This window comes from Rattus norvegicus, chromosome 4 (genome assembly GCF_021556685.1).
Source record: "Rattus norvegicus strain SHRSP/BbbUtx chromosome 4, alternate assembly SHRSP_T2T, whole genome shotgun sequence".
NCBI classification, from domain to species: Eukaryota; Metazoa; Chordata; class Mammalia; order Rodentia; family Muridae; genus Rattus; species Rattus norvegicus.
The window spans coordinates 98,033,070-98,043,252 of record NC_141537.1 but is presented as its reverse complement, the minus strand read 5'-3'; the positions used below and the strand labels follow the sequence as shown (position 1 = coordinate 98,043,252).

At 36.5% G+C, this 10,183-nt stretch overlaps 1 non-coding gene across 1 annotated transcript; it reads left to right on the top strand.

Moving 5' to 3' along the window:
* Positions 1–9,635: 9,635 nt before the first annotated feature.
* LOC120102702 (small nucleolar RNA SNORA17) lies at positions 9,636–9,767 on the top strand. Its single transcript, XR_015687385.1, has one exon. It is a non-coding gene; the product is annotated as a small nucleolar RNA SNORA17 (small nucleolar RNA).
* Positions 9,768–10,183: the final 416 nt, after the last annotated feature.

Genomic DNA, 10,183 nt, shown 5'->3' with positions numbered 1-10,183 from the left:
ACATTATTGATTCTTCAAGAATTTTGTAAGGTGTCTTTCAAGCATATTTATTCAAAATTCATGTGTAACCACACTCTTTCAAAATAATCACTCACCTACTCACCTTATCCTCTTTCTTACCTTGTAACTTTTTTTCATTTAAGACATGCTATATTTATGATATCTCCTAATTTGTGGAGTCAATGAGTCAGAGAATTAATTAATTAAATTAATTAATTAATTAAATGAAAGAAAGTGCATACAGTAAGATAATATGACATGTGCCATGCTCCCAGTTCTGGACTAGCTGCATTTCCAGTTTCGAAGGAAATAAGAGACTCATGTTTTAAACACTGGCCTCAAGAGGGATTCAGCATATGGTATATAGCAAACAAAAAAAGATATTTTTCCTGTAGTCTAAATCTGGTTTTGTCTTTTCTGACATTCTATAGGTTTGACTCACCTAGTGGATAAATGTGTCCCTAAGTAAAGGAGCAGTAAAATGCATATTACTGCTGATTAATCTTTCAAGCCCCAATTATTAAAGAGAATCATACTGAGGCCTATGTACAATGTAGTCATGTAACATACAACTGGACAATGATAGCTAGTGCTATATGGGCAAATGTTTCTGAAAAAAAGAATCATGTCTTCCACTGAGCTTTCTGCTATTTGATTCTATTATAAGAACTTCAATGGTTGTGGAGAAGTGAGAATGTCACAGGTTCAGGAACTAATTTCAATTTACCTTGGGCAAACTTTAGAATCCTAAACAACCACTCTCCCTTGATACCTCTCTGTCTGACCCAAAGTTCTTGTGACTAACAAGTAACTTAACAAACCATAAACTACCATCAATCACAAGACTAAGTAAGAATACTGTCAGCATCTAAGGCCTACCAGGATTTCCCCCACTTTACTTTAATACTTCTATTAATGTTTACACCAATGCATTGGAAAGGGGCTCAGTTCATGACTTTCTTTTTCACTTACTATAAAGAGTTCATGAGAACATAGACTGAGAGGTAACCTAAATCTGTCTTCCAAAGCTAAGGTCATTCATACTTGGATACAGAGTGAACTGTCTCTTAAATTCTTGAAGACGTTCGTTGTGTTTTTGCATTGACTACTGGGGATATCCCATAGGGTGAAGATAACAAAAGTGAAATGAAGAAGGCTAGGGAGGAGGGGAGGAGTAAATAATAGTGTAATTACAAAATATTTTCAGCTTCAAGTGATTATAATGGCTCTGACCACACAATAATTTAATAATTTTATTTGTAAAAGGTAACTAGTAGTAGGATGAGCTTATCAGTCAATTCTTCCTCTTTTCATGCCTCATCATTTAGAGCATACTTGCAACCTATTTATTCTGATGATATTTATGTCCTACCAAACATGTAGGGAGTAACAAATAGTCCCTGAATCATGTTACCAGATCTAATAATGACTAATTGTCTGAAATCTTCCTTTGAAATAATTGACGTGACTTTTTAATTTTAAAATATTTATATCGGTTTTTTAAAGATAAGACATACATAATCTACAATAAGGTAAACTTGTGATCTCTTTTTATTGTTCTCACAAGTCTGCATCCTAAATATCTCTATTACCACTTCCACTTGCAGTTGGTGTTTCCAAACTTGTATATTCTATTAGAAATAACTGAAATAGAACACAACAAGCTAGGCAAAGAGGCCATGTTTTAACATAGTAGGCAAGTAAGGTGCCAGTGGAAATAGTGAGAGCTGCATTTCTACAGAGTATTTTCAGTTTACTAATGATTTGCATTTTATATAATATGCTCAGAAAATTAGTTACTGAAAATAAAAAATATTGGTGAGCATTTAGAAAAATATGGTCATTTCTAAAACAAAATTAAGAAACTCCATTTTTTAACACATCAATTTACACAACAAGTTATACAAGAAAACAAGAAAGCAAGGAATTGCAAAAAACAAAATGCACATATAAAAAAACAAACACGAATGCATATATAGGCACACATGTATATATATACATATGTATTTATGCACACATGTGTCATTATATATGGAGGAATATATTCATTAGAAAGTAAAGTACATTTTGAAATTAAAAGTACTACATTTCAGGTCAGACAAATATGCTACACAGAAAAAAAATAACTCTCTGTAGAAAAATTAAAGGAAAACACATCAAGAAGAAACCCAACTCTTTATGAAATTTTGTATTCATAATAATTTGATAGAGAGTATAATTACTTAATTCAATAAAATGTTCCAAGAGAGTGGATATAGAGAGAATGAGTAAAAATACATGTAAGTGCTTGTTTACTGTAGTCAAAATGACAATACTTAAAATCTAGAACTTAATCAAATAATAGCCTTTAAGGGAAAATTTGTTAATAGAGCCAGCAAGGATGCAAATAATGATGAATTGATTTCGTGTGGTTTGCTGACTTAATCTTAGCTATATAAGAGGAAATAGTAATTGTGTAGACCTCAAAATTGAGTCTAAAATAGAATTTTGTTGGTGGATATAATGATGGATTACAACCAAAAATACAATGCATAGAAATTATGTATTCAAACAGGCTTTATTTAGATTACCAAGAAAACAGAAACTTAAAATCAATAAAATCACACCATTAAAAATATAAACAGTCTAATCAAAACACGGAAAAATGTAGGCATGGATAATTCCCTGAATAAGATATAAAAAAGACACAAACATATTTTTCCTCCATCTTCATTAAATTGGGTATTTCTTATTTACATTTCAAATGTTATTCCCTTTCCTGGTTTTCATGCCAACATCCCGCAAACCCCTCACCCTCCCCTTCTATATGTGTGTTTGCTTCCCCATCCTCCCCCCATTACCGCCCTCCCCCCAAGAATCCCATTCACTGGGGGTCCAGGCTTGGCAGGACCAAGGGCTTCCCCTTTCACTGGTGCTCTTACTAGACTATTCATTGCTACCTATGCAGTTGGAAAATCAGATTTTTAATGGGACAATAAGGTTATAACACTCAAAAGTACTTTTGCAAATGTTTCTACCACTAAAAGAAGAATTATAATACAATGCAAGTTGAAAAAAAAGATTGGGTACCTTTGCAGAGAAATGAAAACTCATTTTCACACCAAAACTAGTAAAAGAAAAAACATGCTTGATAGAGTTCTTCCAGAAGTAACTAGAAGTAAGTAAGTGGTTAAATGTTCCTCATCTAATAACATGGTGAATTTGGGTTCTTCAACAACAAGAACTGCTACTTGTAGGCAAAGAAAAGCTAATCCTTCATGCAAACAACTTAATTCAGAGTAACATAGACCAATAGCAAATTGTACATATTGTGTAAGGCTTCCTCTGCAGTCCTTGCTATGAGTTGGGGAAGGTGTGGTAATACCAGTGAGATTTGTGGTAGCAGTGTAGGTGAGTACATGGTTATGGTTCTGAAAACCCAGACTATTTAGATGACCAGTATACTTAGAGACACTGCATATAAACACACAACATCCACTGAGACAAATAAATGCAAATGAGCTCATTAATAATATGAAATCCTTTCAATTTCCTCATATATTTAAAAGATATCAAACCAAGAGAAGGTTACGCACAAGGTACCGAAGTTCCTGCCTATACTTTTTTGAAACATCCTATGAGTGCATAACTATTTGAAAATAGGAACATTAAAAGGCCTTATGGAAATAGTGACTGAGTTGCAATCTCCCAGGTCAATTAAACAAGAGCTAGACCTCCCTCTACTGGAGGAAATTCAGACAGACTCTCTAGCACATTTTGAAGACATCAATATTGGAATAATTGTAAAGCAATTTGTGCTTATTAGAAGAGTCATACTGAAAATGTGTATACCTAATACCCAAACCCTAGTAATCTGCAGAAATAAAATCATGAAATTATGTAATTGGCACAAAAATATCAAAGATATTTAGCTTTAGATTGTTTAAATTTGTTTTGTCATGAAATATCTTGGTTTCTCCATTGATTGCCTCACAGCAATGGCAGAAACAATGGGTCCTTGTTATATGTTGGAGCATCTTTTGAGTATATAACCAGAATTGGTATAACTGGGTCCTCAGAAGTACTATGTCCAATTTTCTCAGGAACTGCTAGACTGATTTCCAAAGTCATTTTAACATCTTGCTGTCCCACCAGCAATGGAGGAGTGTTCCTATGTCTCCACATTCTCACCAACATCTGCTGTCATCTGTGTTTTTGAACATAGCCATTTGGACAGATGTGAGGTAGAATCTCAGAGCCTTTTTGATTTGTATTTCCTTGTTGACTAAGGATGTTGAACATTTCTTTAAATGCTTCCCAGCCATTCAAGATTCTTCAGTTGAGAATTCTCTGTATAGGTTTGTACTCCAATTTTTTATATGGTATTCGGTTCTCTGGAATCTAACTTTTTGAGCTTTCTGTATATTTGGGATATTACCTCTACCTGATGAACATGGTAAAGATCTTTTCTCAAATTGTGGGTTGCTGTTTTTTCCTATTGACATTGTCCTTTGCCTTCCAAAAGCTTTGCAATTTTATGAGGTCCAATTTGTCAATTGTTCTTAAAGCATAAGCCATTTTTGTTTTATTCAGAAAAATTTCCCCTTTACCCAAGTACTTCAGGTCGATCCCCACATTCTTTTCTATTAGAGTCAGCGTGTCTGGTTTAAGGTAAAGGTCATTGATCCACTTGGACTTGTATTTTGTACAAGGAGATAAGAATGAATCAATTTGCATTGTTGTATATGCAGACTGCCAGTTGAACCAACACCATTTGTTGAAAAGACTATCATTTTTCCACTGGATGATTTTAGCTTCTTTGTCAAAGATCAAGTGATCATAGGTGTGTGGGTTCATTTCTGGGTCTTCAATTCTATTCCACTGGTCTATCTGCCTGTCTCTATACCAATACCATAAGAGTTTATCACTATTGCTCTGTGATACTGCTTGAAGTCAGGGATGGTGATTCCCCAGAAGTCCTTTTATTGTTGAGGATACTTTTAGCTCTCCTGGGTTTTTTGTTATTCCAGATGAATTTGCAAATTGTTCTGTCTAACTATGAAGAAATGAGTTGGGATTTTGATGTGGATTGCATTGAATCTGTAGATTTCTTTTGGTTAAATGGGCATCTTTACTTTATTAATCATGCCAATACGTGAACATGGTAGACCCTTCCATCCTCCGAGATCTTCTTCAATTTCTTTCTTCAGAGGCTTAAAGTTCTTTTTTTTTAAATGTTAACATTTCTTTTTTTTTATTAACTTGAGTATTTCTTATATACATTTCGAGTGTTATTCCCTTTCCCGGTATCCGGGCAAACATCCCCCTCCCCCCTCCCCTTCCTTATAGGTGTTCCCCTCCCAACCCTCCCCCCATTGCCGCCCTCCCCCCACCAGTCTAGTTCACTGGGGGTTCAGTCTTAGCAGGACCCAGGGCTTCCCCTTCCACTGGTGCTCTTACTAGGATATTCATTGCTACCTATGAGGTCAGAGTCCAGGGTCAGTCCATGTATAGTCTTTAGTTAGTGGCTTAGTCCCTGGAAGCTCTGGTTGCTTGGCATTGTTGTACATATGGGGTCTCGAGCCCCTTCAAGATCTTCCAGTTCTTTCTCTGATTCCTTCAACGGGGGTTCTATTCTCAGTTCAGTGGTATGCTGCTGGTATTCGCCTCTGTATTTGCTGTATTCTGGCTGTGTCTCTCAGGAGCGATCTACATCCGGCTCCTGTCGGTCTGCACTTCTTTGCTTCATCCATCTTGTCTAATTGGGTGGCTGTATATGTATGGGCCACATGTGGGGCAGGCTCTGAATGGGTGTTCCTTCAGTCTCTGTTTTAATCTTTGCCTCTCTCTTCCCTGCCAAGGGTATTCTTGTTCCCCTTTTAAAGAAGGAGTGAAGCATTCACGTTTTGATCATCCGTCTTGAGTTTCATTTGCTCTAGGCATCTAGGGTAATTCAAGCATTTGGGCTAATAGCCACTTATCAATGAGTGCATACCATGTATGTCTTTCTGTGATTGTGTTAGCTCACTCAGGATGATGTTTTCCAGTTCCAACCATTTGCCTACGAATTTCATAAAGCCGTTGCTTTTGATAGCTGAGTAATATTCCATTGTGTAGATGTACCACATTTTCTGTATCCATTCCTCTGTTGAAGGGCATCTGGGTTCTTTCCATTTTCTGGCTATTATAAATAAGGCTGCAATGAACATAGTGGAGCACGTGTCTTTTTTATATGTTGAGGCATCTTTTGGGTATATGCCCAAGAGAGGTATAGCTGGATCCTCAGGCAGTTCAATGTCCAATTTTCTGAGGATCCTCCAGACTGATTTCCAGAATGGTTGTACCAGTTTGCAATCCCACCAACAATGGAGGAGTGTTCCTCTTTCTCCACATCCTCGCCAGCATCTGCTGTCACCTGAGTCTTTGATCTTAGCCATTCTCACTGGTGTGAGGTGAAATCTCAGGGTTGTTTTGATTTGCATTTCCCTTATGACTAAAGATGTTGAACATTTCTTTAGGTGTTTCTCAGCCATTCGGCATTCCTCAGCTGTGAATTCTTTGTTTAGCTCTGAGCCCCATTTTTTAATAGGGTTATTTGTTTCCCTGCGGTCTAACTTCTTGAGTTCTTTGTATATTTTGGATATAAGGCCTCTATCTGTTGTAGGATTGGTAAAGATCTTTTCCCAATCTGTTGGTTGCCGTTTTGTCCTAACCACAGTGTCCTTTGCCTTACAGAAGCTTTGCAGTTTTATGAGATCCCATTTGTCGATTCTTGATCTTAGAGCGTAAGCCATTGGTGTTTTGTTCAGGAAATTTTTTCCAGTGCCCATGTGTTCCAGATGCTTCCCTAGTTTTTCTTCTATTAGTTCGAGTATGTCTGGTTTGATGTGGAGGTCCTTGATCCACTTGGACTTAAGCTTTGTACAGGGTGATAAGCATGGATCGATTATCATACAGATCTTTACTTGCTTGGTTAGAATCACACCGAGATATTTTATCTTATTTATGACTATTGTGAAGGATGTTATTGTTTTCTAGTTTATTTCTCAGCCCTCTTATCCTTTGAGTTAATTTTATATTTGACCACTTGCTGAACTTGTATATCAGCTGTAGGAGCTCTCGGATAGAATTTTTGGGTTCACTAATATATAGTATCATATCATCTGCAAATAGTGGTATTTTGACTTCCTCCCTCCCAATATATATGACTTTGATCTCTTTTTGATCTCTATCTGCTGTGGCTAGAACTTAGAGTCAGAGTAGAACTTATATTCAACTTATATTGAATAGGTAGGGAAAGAGTGGGCAGCTTTTTCTTATTCCTGATTTTGATGGGATTGCTTTGAGTTTCTCTCCATTTAGTTTGTTGTTGCTATTGGTTTGGTGTATAATGCTTTTATTATATTTAAGTATGCACCTTGATTTCCTGATCTCTCCAATACTTTTAACATAAATGGGTGCTGTATTTTGTCAAAGGCATTTTCAGTTTCTAATGCGATGATCATGTGGGGTTATTTTTTACTTTGTTTATATAGTGGATTACATTAATGGATTTCACTATATAGAACCATCCATGAATTCCTGGAATGAAACCTACAAGGTCATGATGGCTGATTGTTTTGATGTGTTCATGGATTCAGTTTTAGAGAATTTTATCGAGTACTTTTGCATCAATATTCATAAGGAAGATTGATCTGTAGTTATCTTACTTTGATGGATCTTTTTGTGGTTTAGGTATAAGTGTGACTGTGGCTCCATAGGAAAAAAAAATTGAGTAGTATTCCTTCTGTTTCTATTTTGCGGAATAGTTTGAAGAGTATTGGAATTATGTCTTCTATGAAAGTATGATAGAATTCTGTACTACACCCATCTGGCCCTGGGCTCTTCATTTGTTTGTTGGTTTGAGAGGCTTCTAACGAATGCTTCTATGCCTTTAGGGGTTATAGGACAGTTTAGATGGTTTATCTGATCCTGATTTAACCTTGGTACCTGGTATCTGTCTAAATAATAGTCCATTTCCTCCAAATTTTCCAGTTTTGTTTTGTGTAGCCTTTTGTAGTAGGATCTGATGATTTTTTTAAATTTCCTCAGATTCCATTGTTATGTCTCTCTTTTCATTTCTGCTTTTAATTTGGATATGCTTTCTGTGCCCCCTAGTTAGCCTGGCTAAGGGTTTATCTATCTTGTTGATTTTCTCAAAGAGCTAGCTCCTGGTTTTGTTGATTCTATATATAGTTCTTTTTGTTTCTACTTGGTTGACTTCAGCCCTGGGTTTGATTACTTACTTCCTTCTACTCCTCTTAGGTGTATTTTTCTTTTTATTCTAGAGCTTTTAGGTGTGCTGTCAAGGTGCTAATGTATGTTTCCTCAAGTTTCTTTTTGGAAGCACTCAGGGAGGGGAAAACAGGAAAGGGAATAACAATTGAAATGTAAATAAGAAATACTCAAGTTGGGTTGGGGATTTAGCTCAGTGGTAGAGCGCTTGCCTAGCAAGCACAAGGCCCTGGGTTCGGTCCCCAGCTCCGAAAAATAGAAAAAAAAAAGAATAAAGAAATACTCAAGTTAATAAAGATAAATAAATAAAATTTTAAAAAAAGAAAGGTAAAATAATAAAGTAGAAAAAAACTTTTGAAATCTGTCATCACACTTTGCTTGAAACTTTTAAATGTGATTGGATCCACCATTCACTTCAGTTGTGCTGACCTTATGTAGCTACTAAAGATTATGCGAAAAAGTGCCTGAGGACATGCAGGAAATTCAATAAACTAAATGTTTATTTGGAGAAGAAGAAGAAGGAGAAAGAGAAGGAGAAGGAGAAGGAGAAGGAGAAGGAGAAGGAGAAGGAGAAGAAGAAGAAAAAGAAGAAGAAGAAGAAGAAGAAGAAGAAGAAGAAGAAGAAGAAGAAGAAGAAGAAGAAGAAGAAGAAGAAGAAAGAAGAAGACGAAGAGCTCCTTAGACTAAAAGTCACACAAGTGACTAGAGGATATATCTGGGTATTTTTTTTAAATAAAAAAAGTGTGTATACATTGTTCGCAGGTCTCTAAGACATTATATGCATATCTAGTACCATCAAAGGACAGAAGATGGTATAGAAAACTGAAATTAAGACAACTGTGGGGGGGATAAGTGCACTGACTGCTGGTCCAGAGGTCTTGAATTCCATTCCCAGCACCCATATGATTACTCACAAACATCTATAATGATATCAGATTCCCTCTTTGTGTGTGTGTGTGTGTGTGTGTTTGTGTGTGTGTGTGTGTTTGTGTGTGTATGTGTAGATGGAGAACTCAAATATAAATAAATAGATAAACAAACAGACAAATAAAAGACATAGCTGTTGATCACCTTTTTGGGGCTGATAATCAAACCCAAGTCACTTTCAGGATAAACAAATGGTCTTAACCACTGGGCTTTCTCTCTAGTCCTATGAATGAGATTTAAATTGATATCATCTGCAGTTTGCTAATTAAATCAATATAATGCAAATACTGTATCTCAAAGAATTTCAAAACTTAGTAAATTCAGTCTAGAATTTATGCAGATAGTCAAAAGACAGCATAACTAGAAAAACTGGAAACATAGAAATGTGGCACTAAATTTCTGACTTTATTCTTCTTTATTGTATAAAATCAGAGTGATCAAGACTATGGTATACCCCTGCCTCCCAAAGGCATTGCAGGTATGTCATATGAGTGTCAGTAGGAGGCAGAGAAGGGAAAGGCTATGCAAATGCTCAGCTCACCAACATCCTGACCTAAGAACATCTGAACTATTAGTAGCCTAACATTCCCTGAAAGAACTAAGCCCAAAACACGCTAAATGTCATGATGCAAGAGCAGAAAGTCTTCCAGGATAGGGAACTAGAGACTAAAAGAACCTGGCCTATGACCGAGACCATGGCCATGAGTGAGCCTGAGACAGACAATACATTCAGTGGACACTCAAATGGACAATGTGGGTAACGAGTCACCAGACAACTACCATAAGGCCCAGCATGTAGTTAACCTGTTAAATCCACCAGTCTGAGACCATATTGCATGAGCAGAGTATATTACATGAAAGACTACATCTGACATGACTCCAGACTCCCAGAGAGACCTGTGACATTTGAGAAATACTTAGACTGGGTGATTCATGAGGAGAAGCAGATGGGGCAGCCAAGCCTCTCACTTCTGCTCCCATGAGGTTTATGTTATGACTTGTA